The sequence below is a fragment of the Gallinula chloropus genome (assembly GCF_964237585.1).
Source record: "Gallinula chloropus genome assembly, chromosome: 8".
Lineage (NCBI taxonomy): Eukaryota > Metazoa > Chordata > Aves > Gruiformes > Rallidae > Gallinula > Gallinula chloropus.
In genome coordinates this window covers 15858128-15875558 of record NC_140093.1, presented here as the reverse complement: position 1 = coordinate 15875558, position 17431 = coordinate 15858128, and the positions used below count along the sequence as shown (strand labels likewise).

The window sequence follows — 17431 nt, the reverse complement described above, 5'->3', positions numbered from 1 at the left end:
CCTGCACAAAACTTCAATCAGGCCTGAGGAGCAGCTTGTGATGGAGCAGGTATTCTGCAAGGAGCTGGCAGGCTTGCCTTTGTTTGGGCAAAGATCACAAATAGCTTTCTAAAACACCTCCATGTGTTTAAAACAGTAGAGTTATTAGGCAAGCAGGTATGATAAAAGAAACATCTCTGCAAATGGAAAACCCTCAGGCATGTAAAGCCTTCAAAACGCCATTGGAATCTGAAACCCTGATAACTGTTCTGTAATGTAAGCAATTGCAGTAGGAGCATGCAGGCTGCAGCTGATGCATCACACCGCTGTACCTTCAGCTCCAGCATCCGTCTCCCCTCTCAGCAAGTACCCTGTGACTGCAGCAGGCTAAAACATAATGCATGGCCCAAGTGATTGCCTGTGCTGAAGGGAGTTCATGGAATGATCCAGCCTGGCTTGTCTGGCTTCCTAACACTGCCAGCCAGGAGCCTGTCCCAGCACAGGAGGGCAGCTCCAGCAGCGCTGCCCCAAAGGGAACGTACCAAACAGCTTGTGGGCTCTAAAGCCATGATTTATTAGAAAGCCAACAGAATAAGGCAACTTTTCTAACAGAGAAAACGTCCCTCCTCTAAGTGAAACAATTTAAACCAGAGAGGGCTGAAAACAAACCCATCTGCACCCTTGCAGGCTGTCCTTTCTTTCAGGTTTGCCCTGAATTTAGCAAACTTGGAGGCTACACCTAAAATATATTCAGTCCCCCCAGGGTCCCAGGTGTTTCTTCTCACCCATCGCCACCCAGCTGCACTGCCCTGCATCCAGCCTCCTCACCCCAGGCCTCTCTCCTGCCCTGGGAGCTGCGGTCCGTGCAGAGCTAACAAACCACCTTCCTCCCAGCCACCACTTCTACGGACTAATGCACACAGTAAATCACCAGCAAACAGAAAAAAACCGACCCATGTGTCACAAAGACTAAAATTAGCAGTGAAATTGCCAGGAGGCACGAGAGAGGGTGAATTTGGTACGTGGCAGGTGGCAGCCAGCAGCTCCCCAAATCCAGAATGGGAGCCCCATGTAGCCATGCTCATGCGAGGGGTGGCCAAAGTGCTGTAGGTGACCCACCTACAGCTGGCAAATCCTCCAGCAAGTTTGCAGCTTGTGTTTTCCACGGAACTCAGGCTAAAAATATTCCAGGTGGGTGCTCACTGGAGGCTGAGTTTTGGGGAGGGAGATCTTCGCAAAACAACTTCACCATTTCCAAGCACCAGGCTGGAGAGGAAATGTTGTGTTTTCTCTGTGTTAGAGGATCTGAAGCATTTAATTGAAAAGTGTTAGCAAGCTTTTATTTAGGAGGGAATGTGCAGGGGTGGGGGCTGGGGTGGGTGGGGTGGTGTTTAGTGTTCAAAAATGCACCTTTTGATACATCAGAGGGGAAAAAAAGCCATAGAGCTGGCCAAACTGTGGACCTATACACTCAGTGAAGACCTGCTTAAGCAAATAGAATTACTAGGAGGATGTCCTTCCTCTCACCAGACCCCAGGAGGGGACACTGCCCCATCCAAGCCCTTGGGGTCAGATGAGAAGGCAGCAGCTCCTTGTCTCTGTGTTGTTCCAGCAAAGCTGTCCGTCAGTGCCCCCCTTGCTGAGTGCTCAGGACCAGGTCCATCCCACTGGCACCCAAGGGCTACACTGGAGCTGCCCAGTGTCTTCCTGCAAGCTGCTCCCACAGCCCCTGACATGATGTGGGGTCACCCATGCTCAGGATCCCAGTGTTTCTCCTCACCCATAGCCTCCCTGGGTCCCTTTTGGCAGTGCTAGGGTTGTAGTCATTATCACCCTGAGCGTGTTGCCATTTTCTGTACTTTCAGTTCCTCAATTACATTGATTATCACATTAAACATTCCTGGTGCTACAGGAACAGACTAAAAATAATAAGCTTGTATCTTCCTAATACAAATGAAACCCATTTGTACTATCGAGAGCGTGGCAGGCTCGTTGTTTCGCAGCAATGAAACTTTCATCTCAGGAGATCCAATTCATAAAAAACACTCACCCAGGATTTTCTTTTTTTTTTTAACTGCCACTGCCATTCCTTTTATTCCAAATCTGATTCAGGATTAGACCAGCGACTGGAGGAAAAATAAAGAAGAGACACAGAAAAGCCCAAACAGCCACAACACCCATGGCTGATCACAGGCCGTGCTTGCTACCCTCAGGCAGGCAGCCCCATCCCTGTGCCCATCCCCATGCCCACCTCAGACTGCCAGCGCCCGCAGCCATGCACCTTCCCCTGCTATAAAAATAGCTGCAGCCACCTTTGCTCTGTTTCCCAAAATAGCAACACATTGCAAAGGAGGTTGGATCAGCAGAATACTGTGCAGAAGCTTTTTTTTTAATAAATATGAATTTGTAACCAAAACCACCTGAGACAGGCTGTAACAGAGCTGAGGAGATGCTGTCTGCAGGCACTGGGTGGGGGGTGAGAATTAAGCAGGTTCTGATACTTTTCCACTTGTCCCCTTGCCAAGCTCCAAGCCACAATAGTGTGATCAAAATGTGTAACGTTAAAAATTGAGCTCTGCCCCTCTGCTCCAGAGCTTCATTGAGCTAAACAGTCTGTCTTCATTCAGGCCTGCCCATCACTTACATGGGGCAGGACCAGCTCCAAGGAGCATCCCCTGCTCAGCAGAGTCATGCAGTGGGACACGGCACACAGGCTTTTCCCCGACATTTTGCTTGGGGGAGATGCTGCTCCTGCTATCCCTGGGAAAAACAAAAGCAAGCCTGCTTTTCTCAGCCTGGTGACTTAAGTCACACCGTGGTCACAGAATGGCACTTTGGGACTCCAACACCAAGCACCAGCCCTGCTGGACTTGACCTCCCTCCACCCTTCCCACCATTGAGGGAGCCTGGAAATTAAGTCAGTCGGGATGTATCCCTCCCATCAGAGGCTCAGTCATCTTCTCCACTTCCCTCCCACCAAGAGGCACAGGGATGGAGATCTGATAGCTGCAAAGGCTTTGGTCTTCCTTTCAAGCTTTAGAAAGAAGCTAAAAGGCAGGGAGGAGGAGGAGGAAAGAGGCTTCCTTGGTATTTCCCTTCAGGCCTGAAACAGCAGCCCTGGCCACGCAGCATGTCAGAATGATACCTGCCCTCCCACAGCTCAGCACCCACAGCTGCAGAGCTGGATGAGGAAGGGCAAGCATCTCTCTACCCCTTTTTTCCCAGTTGAGGAGGGTCAGTCAGGTCTCACTTATATTTGATTATGTAAAACCCATCCCCTACCCAAGATGAGCTTCTGTTCCTGACATGGGTCAACCATACCAAATAGGAGCCTGACCATCCTAACCCTCATTTACCAGAACCAGTCTGCTCTTGCCCACATCACTCAGTAAACAGAGGTTTGAGCACTTCAGGATTTGTAGGTACAGGCAGTGAGTTTACTGAGCTTTTGCCCCCTAAGATCTGAATACCCTGAAGCCACAGGTCTGTATCTGAGCAGGGGTGGATCAGGCCCCCCAGACAGAGCACACCATCCTGGGTCAATCCTGCCCAGACATTAGAGATGCCACAGGACCCTGTGGGAAACCAGATTTTGTCCCAAAACGCAGACACCTGGCTGCTGGAGCTGGCACAGGAGTGTTCCTCCAGCTGCCAAGGGCTTCTCTGGGGTGGGTGGGCTTCAAGGGCAAGCTCAAAAGCCTCTTGCAGAGATAAAAGACACCTCATAGGCCTGTTGCTGTTTGCTATATTAATTCAGAGGAACTAGGACATGGAACAGAGAGGGCACAAGACCAGTAAGAAAACACGGATAGAAGGATGATATATGCAACATGAAAACATGTTCCTAGCCCCTTACCATTCTCTCATCCCTCTGTGACTTCAAGCAGCTCTGGGGACTTCCTAGCCTTGGGCATTCATGGGTCAAACTCTTCACACCAACTCTTTGAACACAATTACCAGCTACTTCAAACACCAAGTGCCCCCAGCCTCAACCTTGGACCAACTTTTCCAGCAACGCTAGTTCACAGAAAAAAGCAAACCACAAACCTTTAGCACTCACCTTGCCTCCAACTCAAACAGCCACCCAAGCTCTGCTGTGCACCAAGGGGGTCAGGGAGTGGGAGCTCATTTCCAGCACAGGAGGGCTACAAGGCAGCATCAAACACGCCAGGCACACCTCCTGCAGAAAGTCACCTTCTCTCTGAGTCTTTAATTGGCGACCAGTCCCACACAAGGCCAGAAATCTGGCTTATTAAAGCATGAACTGCCAAGCTCCTTGTTAGATGCCAACACCATCTCCTGGGGGATTGTTTACCCTGCAGATGGGGTTACTGGCCCAGAGCAGCAAAAATGATCTTTAGCAGAGATGGGGCAGCCAGGACATGTTTCCCACTGGTGGGGTGATGCCACGCTGTTTCACAGAGATGCTGCTTCCCACACACATCAGAAAATACCCAGTATAGCTGCACGCACACAAGGCTTTATGTCCCTGCAGAAGGTGTCTGTATGGCATAGCTCCTCTTTCTGCTTTCACTGTATTTTATCTTTAAATTGGGAGAGCTTTTTTGTAACAAATCACCGGAGAGGAACAGCTAGTTACCAAGGAGATTCTCTGATGAATCAGACACTGACTGGTGTAAGATCTAGACAGGCTGTAGCTTCTTAATTCATGAGACCTTACATTTTAAACAGGGAAAAAAAAAAGGATCCTATCACAACCAACTGTGGACCATGCCAGTGAAAGCAGCTTTTATTTTTGCCATAGGAGCAAATAGCAGGCGCACAGCGTGGGAGATCAGTGAGCAGCCTGAGACGAACGGGAGCGTCTCTCCAGCACGCTCTTGACTCAGAAAAGCAAATACCACCCAAGGACAGAGTGGTCTGATGGAGGTGACTGAGGCACAGGCTGGGAAGCCCCTGATTTCACACCAGCAAGAGCGAGGATACGCAGGGTCAAGCAAGCACTGGACAAAGAGCTGCAGGCGTGCTTCCGCACAGCCCTGGCGTTTGGGAAAGTAACGGTTGCACAGCCAGGTACTGCCTATCCCTATGCCTACTGTGGTCTTGGCACAATAGAGGGGCTGCCCCAACCCCACTCTCCTGCCTGACCCCCACAGTTTTCTTCTGAAGAGGAGGCTAGAAGGATGGATTTTGCCAAGTGACAACAAAGGCACCGACTCCTCGCTGAGCATCCTGCCCTCACGGGGATGGCAGTCATGCCCCAGAGGAGCCCAGGCAGCCAGGGATGCACAGGCAGAGTGGACGGGAAGAGGAGCCTTTATGAAGGTGGGGATTACAAGGAGCATCACAAAAAGTTTGGAGAGAGAAAGCTCAACTTTTGGGGGTTGAGTTTATTTGGAGGGTCTTTGTGCCCGCTTCCTTCTGGTGACTTGTTCCTGAATAATTACTGAACACTTGTGCTTCGCTTCTATTTAAAAACAGAGTAATTAAAACTGCCTGGGAACTGCAAGAGCAGTGAGAAATATTTGGAGACATCGAGTGGCAAGATACACAGAAACCTCCTCCTTGCATGATAGGCTGTTTTCCCTAAGGTGGAAACTATAGAAGTATGTAGATGAGAGGGAGAAATCTCCCTGCCACATCCCATTGAAATCTCCATTTTGGGCGCTGCTGCTCCGCTGCTGCTAAGGTAAACCTGATCCTTACCGGGGGGAGCTGCAGGATGCGCCGAGGCGTTCGGGACCGGGCTGGTGCCCAGAGCTTAGCTGGGCTGTCGTGAAGTACTGGGGAGCAAACGCTACAGCGTGTGTTAGAGCAAGCTCAGGTTTCCTGCTAAGTGCACCCTGGAAAAGTATTTCCTAGGGCAGTTATGTCCAACCAGGGCTGGCGCAAGCCAGGCATTACCCCAGTATCCCAGTGAAGGGCGGTTCACAGCCAGGGGTATGAAGTTCCAAGCAGGATATGAATTACACTTGCTCACCCGAGGAATGAATGAGCTGTTGGTAGCATTCGTGGGCTGAAGCTGGAGGCTTGCAGGAATGTTTTAGTGATGTGTATTGTAATGTTGTGACAGGGAAACAACTGACTTGAATACACTGTGGGCCTCTCATTTGGAAAGCAAAACATTCCAGAATAATGGGATAGAGACTGAAACAAGGTAGGGAAGGGGGCATGAGAAACATTTGTCACCAGCAAGCTGCTCTCAGCAGCACAGAAAAAAAATTGTCAGGAAGCTCCAAGCCCAGCTCACAGCCCACGAGTAACTCCCTGTCTGTCTGTCCCCCCTCACAACTTCGCACAGGGGCTCATGCAGTGCTTGCTTGCTGCGCTGCCCAGTGTGCCAGGGAAATTAAGTGTACTAGCAGCAAATCACAGCAGGCTTCCAGCTTTCATGCACTGTGGGCTCAGCTTCATATTTATGATTTTTATCCACTTTAGGGTAAAGCTGAAGTAATTTATTTGCATTTAAACAGACAGGTTGAGACAGTAACTGCACCCAAGTGTCCCACAGGCAGCGCACAAACTTCCAGGCACTCCCCAGCTTACAATCATCATGCTGTGCCACCACCCCAGCCTTGGGCTGATTTAGGATATTCATATTCCCCAGAAAGCACTCAGGCTTTGTTTTTCCAAATGTGTACAAGCAGCAGCTGCTAGAACATGAAGAATATCTTGCACAGAGCTTTTAATCCAAGAAGAGCAGACAGGTTATGGATTTGCACATGGAGAAACTGAGGCAGGGAGCATTTATATAACATGGATAAAAGCTCGCAACTGAAAAAAAATGAGCATCCAGCTAGAAACATAAGCCTTCACTTCCATTGCTTTGCAGCAAGTATTAATCTGCAAAGCCTTGGAAATCTCTCACTTCAATGACTTCTGCTACACAGAAGAGCTGCTCTGAACAGCATAGTCCATGGGCTGGAGGAGCACCTGCCTTTGCTTGTGAATTCTGACTACATTAAAGGAGGTGGTGGTGGTCAATGGTCTAAACACTGGCTTTGGAGTCAAGTTTGACTGTGTAAATATCTAGAATAAGGTAAAGGACAAAGGTGGGATTCATGAGTAATGTAAACGACTAGGGGAAGGTGGCTTCCACCAAGCCATGATGCTTGGCAGCATGTCCAGCCCCTTAGTACTATATCAGTGTTAGGATGGGGAAAAGATTGCCACAGATAAAGCAAAGAGAAACAGCTCTAGTTTGCTCCAGACCTCTGTATGCTTATATTCTTACATGGTATTTGAGATATCAGCTATTCTCAGCACATATAATGTCTGTTGCTGAATGTGGCATCCGAGCACTGGGGAAACTTATGAAACTGCCATACAGATTAGCTCTGCCATAATCCACTCAGTCCCACTTGAAATCCCTTCTTTTCCCAGGGGGGCTTTGCTGCCTTGCTAAAAATCCCTTTATTCACCAGAAGCCCTTGGGAGGGCAGGTGTGGTTTGCCTCTCAGGGATGCTCTGTGCTAGCTTCAGCCGTTGACTTCTCCCCACCCAAAAAAGTGGGCAGATGGATCCCATAGGGAGTTCTCTCTGTCCCTCCACATCACCTTACCTCAGCCTGTCACCCCAGGAGGCACGCCAGGAGTCTGAGACTGCAGTGGGTTGAGCAAGCCAGGTTTGGGAGCAGGACTCAGGACCAGCCCAGCCCCTCACACACCCTGGAAGGCAAAACTCAGCACCAGCACAGCAGGGAGGTGCAGGAGCCTTCCTGACAAGCTTCTCCAAATGACCCAGATTGCATCAACGGGCTCTGGAGGGAGCCCACAGCCAGTGCTCTTCAGATGAGAGCGTAGGATTTGCAACATGGGGCCCAAGAGAGACAAGGAGCACCGCAATGGGAAAGGAAAGCAGAAGGCCTCAGCACCCTTCCCACCTTCAGAGCTGGTAAATGTCTCTTATTTCTAATTAAGGAAGCCGGAGAAGCCATGCCCTCTCCGTGCCACTTTGCATGCCAGTTGGCAGGGTGTCAGAGGGACCCTGATGCCGAGGACTGAACCTTGCCTTCCAGGCTACTACCCAAGAGTCCAGAGGCAACCTAGCAGGCTGGAGCATTGCATACATCCAGAACAACCCAACTTTTCTTGCCTTAACCTTTAAGGAGCACTTGGTAGATAAGCGTATCGATAACCTGGTACTGCATGTTGTGTGGGCAGAGTGACAGTGGTAGCAAGCGAACCTCCTGGGTTTTGCATGCTTGTTTGGAGGCTACAAACAGAAGTACTGGTGCTTGTAAGACCCTTTCAGATAAAGGGCAGAGGCAGCAAAACCCACTCCAAGGGGTCTGTGTGAGCACCCTTGAAATGGAACCTGGCGAGATATACGACAGACATCTCCACTCCCCTGAGTCTCCCTTTGGGACACTGCAGGTCTGCAGTGGGCTGAGCAACGCCTTTGGGCTCACAACCCTCTTTAAATGCAATGAGCATCCTCCCTATGCAGATGCAAGCCACTAGCACTACTATTCTGGGCACAGCAGCCCCTTGGAACAGTACTGCCTCCCTCAGTGGGGCATCACAGCAGTAGCTACACTGTGGACCATTTATTTACTACCAGGTGGCTTGACCCTAGGATTTTAGTATGCGTTTAACTACAGGTCTACAGCACAGCTAGCACAGTGCAACTGTAGCGATTCACTTTTACAGGAGCAGTTTTAGTAACAGTTGAACCCAGCAGCAAAGCTCTTGCGTGGCCAGGGACTCCCTTCTCCATCCCCACATACAGGCAACATTGCTGGATTGAACATTCAGGTGTTTACAGAAGTACAAGGTGGTGTGATTTCAATAGGGGCTTCACTAGAAATGAAGATGGAAAGTATGAAGTTAGTCAGGTAGCAACCTAATTGTCATTTAGGTAAAGCTTTTATTGCAGAACTGTAAACCTGCACTCCTGATGCAACCTCAGACACCCACAACTCTTGTGCTTCAGACAGACAGCAATATCCTTTCCCAGCTGGGTCTGAATCAAGTTGACTTCACTTGCACCGTGCTCACCCTTCAGCACAAGCAGAAACCCACTTTCCCAGCTGTGTTGCCAGAGGTGTGCAGTAGGGATAACAGGCCAAATAGCTTTACCACAGCATCACTAACTCCTACTTGCTCCGCACAGCCCTGCCTATTTCTAAAACAGGTCAGCTGCAGCCTTCAGGTCAGAAACTGGTATGTGTCCAGCAGCAGGTTGTTGGGTTTTTTTTTTTGCTCTTGCTAATACCAGTGGAGATTTTAAATTGCCTTTAATTAGAGCTTTGAAAGATCCCACTGTTTCTCAGCAATTAGCTTCTGTACTGGATTTATTTGAATTCAACATTGCCCTCTACACTAGAGATGTGACAGGCTTAGGAAACTGGCCATTTTTTAGGCTGCTTCTAATTCTAATTCCACTGCCAACATGCTGGTGGGAGACACTAAACATCTGAGGGAAGAAGAAATGCAAAATCTCAGGAAGAGCTTAAGCCCATCCGTGTGTCCTGCCTACATGCTCAGTCTTATTCTGCTTAAAACTGAAGTCTGCCTCTGCTAATCCACAGTTCATTAGCTCTGAGCAAATCTGCGTGGTTTTGAGAAGCGCTGGAAGTTTCAGAGGCAGGGCAGCATGCTGGAAAGCATCCTGCTGCCGCCAGCAGACCTGTCGGGTCTCAGCACCGCCGGCTGCCTCCCGGCAATTAGCAGGTCAGCATTAGGAGGCAAAGGTTGCTCCTGGATGGGATTTGCTGTCAACACAAGGTCTTTGCATGCAGAGTCAAGACCTTTCTTGCCCCCTCACCCTGTCTCCAGCCCTCTGCACACGTTCATCCCTCAGCATTCCCCAGCTCCATCATCCTTAGTAGACTTCCCACCCAGGGCTCAGGCTCAGATACTCCCCAGACAGCTCCCCAGCCATCCCCAGGCTAAGACACTATGTCTAACACCACAAACTGCCTCATGCCACTATCTCCCCTCATCCCTCTGCTCCCCATTTCATGGCCTCCAGAGCTCCTACCCCTCTGCACTGCCTCACACCAGCTCCAGAGCTGTAGCAACATGCTGACCATAGGGATGATGTGCTTTCAGCATCTCAAAATGAGCCTCCAGCCAAGTTGTTAAAACCATTAACTACCACTTCTGACTGTTATAGAAGTTACATCATTTAATTGCATTCATCACTAGTTATGGATAAAACAGACCCTTTTTAATCACTAAGATGTGCATTACAAAAATATCAACAGCTCCATAAGAGAAAGACACAAACCAAAAGCTGTGTCACAGGTGTGCTTAGGTGCTTACAGATTAATAATTTTATATCTCCATAGGAGTACTGACCAAAGCTTTCTATCAGTGTACAGCCTTAAAGCCACAGGACGCCTCTGTTCTCAGCGACAGCCCTGCCTTGTCTCCAAGGGGCACAAAGCAGGGAAGGAAGGTGCTGGTTTGCCTCCAAAGGCAAGCCAACAGACAAGCTGAAAGCTGAACCTGGAAACTTTGATTTCTTGTTTTCTGTTCCACTCAGTGGAAGCACAGTCCTTTGTCACATCAATCCTTCACAGCGATTATAAACCAGGCAGTTCTTTCAAAATGTCTTTTCTTGAGTGCTTCCTTCAAAGCACACATCCACCCTGATCTCATGGGCTCAGACTGTACTCTTGGTATTTTCACAATTGATTGCAGCCTCCTGATCCATAGCAGCAAGCAACGCTCCCAGCCAAGAGCAGCAGAGGTGCTGCTGGAACAGAAACCTCCCCTCAGGATCCAAGCACTGCCCCAGACAGACACCCACTGCCTTCTCCAGGTACAGGTGTCCATGTCCCTCTGTGAGGGCATTAAATAGATGGCAGCAGTTACCTAACCCAGCTGTACCCTAGCAAGGGCTGTGAGCACTCAAGCAGCATCAGAGCTCCACAGTAATTGCATAAGCACACTGCTCCTTCAACCTGCACTTGTACCCACACTTGAGGATTTAAAGTAGTCTTTAGTGTAGTCACTGCCTCAAGTGCAACAGTCTCCTTTGCATACACATAAAGTGATTGAAAGCTTCAGCTCCCATCCTTACTCCTGCAATCCGTGACTGTTCCATTTCACACTTAAATCAAAAGGACCAGCAAGCAACTAGTGTCAGAGGGGTCAAGGCAAGAAAGGCAAAAGGTTTGAGCAGAAAAGCTCTACCAGAATCCACCAATACAGGATGAGGTGAGTTTAATCCACTCCCTTTTTATCCTTACAACCACACTGTCAACCCAGAAACAGCAAATTCCGCCAGGGCACCAGAGGTCTGAAGCTGGTTTGGAGCATTGCTCCAGGACAAACACCCAGCTTCTGCAGGAAGGACCATCATGTCACACAAGTACGCAGCCATTCCAGATGGGCCCTCTTTGTAGGCACCTGATACAAGTACCCAAGCATAACTGTAAGTGGATCAACTTCCACAGGCAAGCTTATCATGCGAGACAAATGCACCTCTGATTTTCACCATGGTTAATGGTCATGAACCTGGAGGCTGAAATTTCTGTTCCTGCCAAGGAATACAGTGGTCCATAACAAATTCAACCCACAAATAACTAGAGAAGTCCTGATATGTGCAATGTACCAAGGATAGAAAGAAGATTCATTTATTTGTCAATTGTTTGTAATCTCTCCAAAATTGGCTCCCTCAGTTATATTAAGTTATTGCTACAGCCTAGCCCAGAACTCCTCCAGCAATGCATCATTAGATCTGCTGTCTGGGACTACAGACAGCTGCTCCCATCCAATAACAGCAACTAGTGCACATGCACCCATTTACTGGGGGAGGTGCCTTCAGAGTTGAGCATCAAGCTGAGAACAACACAGTCCTCAGGTTGAGCAGTTAACACCCTTAAAGTCCTGCTAGACATCCCTGGCTGTAAGGACAGGCTGTTTACCTGGGTGAAGTAGGCAGGGGGAGAGGCAAAAGCAAGTTCTTCACCCAGATCATAAGCATTAGACACTGGAGCTCCATGTTGTAGCTACTCAAGAAACTTGCTGCAATGCAGCCCTCAGTGCTGTCAGTGGCACATTGTCAGGTTTTCCAAGGAAGACACTGCAGAAATATACACTGCCATTCATTATTGCTGTCAGTTTTATAGGACAAGGGTCAGCAGAACACAGCCAGGACACCATGCTTCTCATGCCAGCAGCCTTGGAAAAGCAGGTCAGGTGGCCTTGTGCTGGCCTCCAGCTGAGGACAGGACCACCATCAAGTGCTCAAATCTCTACCTTTTCGTACTTCCCCAAAGTCTCCCTTTCCTGTTCCACCTTTGCCTGAAACCTGTGGCTATGTCACACTCACCCTATGGCCCCTGGATAGCCAGGTTTGCATCCTCTCCCAGCCCAAGCGGGTGACTTGTTCCCCACATAATATTGCAGTGAGAGCTTTTCCTCATGCCTTATTCTTCCAGTTTCAGGTGACTCAGTGGCCACATTGCTCTTCTCCTGGCTACACCCAACATTACCTTTTGGTGGCCACAGAAGCACTCAGACTCTGTCACAGGCTAACTCACCCATCTGGCACAGGCTCTCTCCTTACAGGCAGCACCCACCAGCCTCCCTCAGGCAAGGTCTTATTACTAAGAGTGGAATTTTCCAAACATTGTCTCATTTTAGCCTAAATAATATCATTCTGTCATTATTGCCTGCAAAGCTGGCTTCATTTCACCCTCCACAATACTTCAAAAAGTGACTTGGCTGCATCAAAGACAACTTGTACATAATAGCAGCAGAACCAGGCTGCATTTAGCACAGTCCATCATCTAAACTAAAGCTCCAAGACCCTCTTCTGCTCTTGTCAAACAGTGCTAGGTGTAAATCAATACATTCATTTCCACACAGCTCTTCCATGACCACATGCCCACACAAAGAGGGAAGCCATACATTCAGCTTTACTGAACTGGAGCTTGGATTACAGCAAGCACAAAAAATAGCATCTTTATCCAGTACAATACACATACTTTACCCTAAAAGGCTGCAACACAAGGAAGAAAGAGTCTTTAAGGTTAAACATTGCACAAATAGAAAGGAAATACTTCAGACTGCTGAACACAAACCTTGGATGGACGAATGGTACATCTTCCACTTGCTTGCGAACATCTTTCCCCAGTCCAAAGAGCTCCTGATTCTTTGGTCCCACACCTCTAAAAAAACCTACTTTCTTCCCCGCCCTAAAAAAAAAAATCCCACAATAAAACACCAAAACCAAATAAAACCAGTACCTCACAGATCTGGCCCAGACAAACCAGCCAGGGCTGCTGCTGGGTGAGCTATTTATTTTCTTTTAATCTAGCTGTGATTGTGAACACCTGGAAACAGCAAACACCCAGCCTATCTGGGGCTGATTGCTCTAAATTGCCATGGTTTCATTAACTTTAACAGATCCCTAATGACAATTGGTATTAGCTGAGGACCTAGGAGCTGCTTGCTTTATTTTGCTATGAGCCCAGGCAGTGATTAGAGATAATGTAGTAGAAAAAAATATATATTATTTTTATTAAGCCTGAAGTCAGGACAGTAGGAAAAGTTAACTGGTGTAAGCAAAAGGGTTGTGATATGGATTGTACCTCTGAAGTTCAGATAACAGGTTCAACACCCATTTATTTAGTGACAGCTTCAAGGGACGATGAGCAGGAGATGATTTGGATGGTTTTGTGTGGCTCGTGTTGCTACGGAAACTGCCTCCCTGGTGCCTGTGTGCCCACCACAGCCGGGTGGCTTGGGCTTTGCTTCTCAGAGTAAGGGCTGAGTCGTGGCTGGAGAGTAACCTGCACGCACTTGCTAAGGAACGCCTTTGTCGCACACCTCCACTTGCATGTGGGCACACACATCAGTCATTAATAATAACGAACTCTAGCAATAGCCTATCTATATTCACACTCTCGCTAGTAGTCGCCTGCTGTGTATTAGCAGTTTTCTCTGACCCTTCAGACAGACACAGGAAAAAGAAAAACACTGTTTTTTCCACACGCTGTCACAGCTCCTGGCAATGTTAGTGTGTAACATTAGGATATGTCATTCCAAAAATATCTTGATGATACCATGCTCAGACTATCAGTGCTTTCTAGTTCTCCTCACATGACGAAACCAGAGCCCCAGTTACTAAACCACCAGCTCCTTTCTGAAACTACCCCCAGAAACAGATGTTTATGTGTAGTGTGTCAGACTAGCGGCAACAGTGGGCTTCAGTCTGCAGACGTGGTGGTTGAAAAAGAAGAAAGGCATGGTAATTAACTTCTACCAAACCAGTTAGGTGTGCCTACACACCAAAAGGTGCTGGTATATGTATGCGATACCCATATGAGAGTTACATATGTTCTCCACCCGTAAGTTATGTGGCCCCTCTATACCCTTGTGTGCCTTGTCTCTGAGAAGCCACCAAAGAAGTAATTCTTTCATTTATTTATGTTTGTTTCAGGCTTTTTGTGTTTTGCTTTTATTTCTGTTTCAGCAAATAGCGATGAGTTTGATATAGGACCAGGTGGGTTTAGGCTATCATAAAGTGTGAACATTTGAGAAGCCCATTGCAAGGCTTTCATTAATGCTGGCAGACATTAAGTATGTATTTAAGGCTCCATCTGGATGATCATCCAAAAATGTAGGTGAGCTTGCAGAGCCTCGTAGGTCTTCCTTGTGGTCTGGAGCAATTCTGATTGATCACAGGAAGATATGGTAACCAGGAGTCTGAATCAGCTCCATTTCTTCTCCTTCCTGAAATTCAATCCAAAACTTTGATCTGGGCAGTGGCAGATGGTATTTCTTACCCCAGTGCTTTTCTTTGGCAATCTCACAGGTCCCTCAGTTTGGGCAATACCTGTTCAGTGTTATCCTGGATTAAATCTGGGGTGCGCCCCAGGGAGCAGGTAGCATTTCTGTTGAGCTAAATGGTACATCGAGATGTACTGAACTGAAGAAGCGAGTGTTCGATCGCTTTAGTGTGCTTTCCTGTAATGTGTTTCCACTCCACTTTCAGGCTTGAAGATTTTTCCATCCGGCATCAATAGCAGGAAGTATCTAAGGGTTAAGGGCTTAAGCGATGGGGGTCGTTTCTCACATCTGCTACCACACAGCACCGAGAAAGCTGGAAATGCCTCTCTCCTCCCCTATTACCCTGCTAGGGACTCATTTCATTTTCCCCATGCAGGAGAAGCAGGACTGCTGTTTCTCCATTGTGCTGTCAGACAGCTTTGTAAATGTCAGAAGAAGAAAAGTCAGAGGTACTGTCAGCAGCCATCCAAGTGAAGAGGGCTGCTGGTCAGTGCCTGCCAGAGCCCTCAGCCAGGGACTCAGGCATGTGAGCATTTTTGGTGCTGTGACCTCTGGCTCAAGCCTCTTGCTGGGGCCTTTGGAGGACCCTCATGAGGATGCCAGGCAGATTTTCTTTTTTAATTGTAAATCACTCTGAAAGCAAGGGAAGGGTTGAGTTCCTGCCATGGGGACTGAGAGCGGTGGGGTTCAGGCTGCCTAGTCCCATCTTGTTTGATTCTGCGTCTCACTGCTTCGGTAAGCAATGCAGGCTGATTGTTGCGTGATGCCTTTCCTGAAGCAGATGGCTTCTTTCTTTTATAGCTTTCTTATTATGGATGTTTTCAAGTGCCAGTGTAAGTATTTAACCCTTGAGAGCTCATACAGTACATACGCTCCATCAGACAGTCTGCAGAATCCCCTCACTCACACCAAAGCACCAACCCCAATGGGCCAGCTCGACAGCTCACCATATCTTTGAATGACTTTAAAGAGTGGGTTTGTGGATCACGCTTTAATGGGCTTTTTGATAGACGGCTGACTGCTTCCTTCAGGCAGGCTGCCTTCAGCAGGTCCTCATCATTCATCTGAAAGGAGACACGTCAGGACCTACATCATAGTCTGGCTCTTAGCACCCTCTGGGCCCCAAGGCCTGGCAGTCTCAAGGTGTCCTCTTCCCACCTCTTTTACTGTCTTTTGTGCTAATATTGTTACTTCAGCCAACACCCACCATACATCTTTTGCCTTCAATTTTATCTTGGCAAGGAGATTGCCTCTGTGCCATGGTATGTGCTTCCATTTCCTCATATAAGCTGCCATTTCTCCAAACATCGAAAAATTCATAGGCTTCTACATAAATACCTCTCAAATGTAGAATGAGATTTAATATTGCTTCTCACTGGCCTAATTGGAAGTTGGTTTGTTTGTTTTTACAGTAAAATCACTGGTGTTGCAATTCATCAGCCACGCAAAGGTAACAGCCTTCTCATGGTTTGTATAGCAACCCACAGCACTAGGTGTGTTGTAGCACTCCTGTGTGTAGCTACAGAGCTGTGTGCCTTTTAGGTTGGGGCATTTGGCCTCAGGATTCCCAGTTATGTTCCAGATTTTCTTTCAGTCCAAAGCTTGGAAGCTGAGTTGAATTAACACCCAAACCTACCTCTACTCTTGAGGCTGCAATAGTCCAATATTACTCTAAGTGGGATGTGATTCCATCTGGTGAACCTTGGCTCAGACAAGTGATAAATTTATCTGTTGCTGCCAGCTGAAAAACAGCGGGGTGCTTGAGATGAGCATCCGCAGCATCCGCCCCCGTGGGCCAGGATGTTGTTCTCTTTTTCTGGATCTAGATAAAAATTCATCAGCCTTTTGGAAAGGAAAAGGGTGTGAGGCTTAAGAGTACAACAATGATGCATAGTGCTGGGTGACTGTTCTTCCTGACATGATAGGGGTCTTATGAGAATACTGGTTTCGTGGGATTTTCGTTATTTTCTCAGACCAATTTGCAAGAGAAGGGTTAATCTTATGTGATGCCAGAGACATATTCTCAGACAAGAACATGTAGAAATGGTTTATTTTAGATCTATCCAACAACCAAACACACAGAGTAGCTTTGGATGCAAGGATTCAACATCAAATCCTCAAAGCCCTTTCCAAAATTTAACCCAAGACCCTCAAGTGAACATTTGACTTCATACCCACTGATCAGCTTTCTAATTATTTGTAAAAAAAAGAAAAAAATAATTACTGGCTTCTGAACTAAAACTTACCAAGGATTTAACAGCTTGGCATTTGAGCATCAGTGACTCTCTTTCACTGAATCTTCCCATCCGTTCCCTTAACTAGAAGTTAGCTCCCATCACACAGCTCCAGGGCCAGGGCTGTATAGTGAAGGACCACCAAAGCAGCATACAGTGATGATGGAAAAGGCAGCAAAACATTCACGTGTTGTTCTCTGTAGAGAATTTCATTTGCTTCCACACTACCTTAAAAAAGTGCCTTCACCAAGGTTTGACCTCAAATCTTTGTGCTCCAGACTGGGCTGAGAGAAGATTGTTCCTTAGGACTTCAGCACTTGTTAATTCTCTTAAAGCGATTACTCAAATCTCCTAAACAAATATCAGCCCAGATTTTGGATTAAGCATGGGTGCTAAAATGACCTTGCTGATAAAAATCAGCGTGATCTAACCTTACAAATTGGCGGGGGGAACCTTGGACGTAATTTTGACTCGGTAGGTACTCTCAGGGTAAGTTACCGGGCTGCT

General features: G+C 47.7%; 1 protein-coding gene across 2 annotated transcripts in view; it reads left to right on the top strand.

Annotated features, from left to right (window-relative positions):
- The window catches only part of LOC311194394 (calcium-activated potassium channel subunit beta-2), a gene marked incomplete at both ends in the record, with an annotated part of 147646 nt that overhangs the window by 91945 nt on the left and 38270 nt on the right, over window positions 1-17431 (top strand). Inside the window, one exon of one of the 2 annotated variants that reach the window (XM_084267488.1) lies at window positions 5574-5629. The exons of the other annotated variant lie outside the window; for it this stretch is intronic. Of the gene's footprint in view, window positions 1-5573; window positions 5630-17431 lie in introns of those variants that run through there. 2 annotated transcript variants of the gene reach the window in all.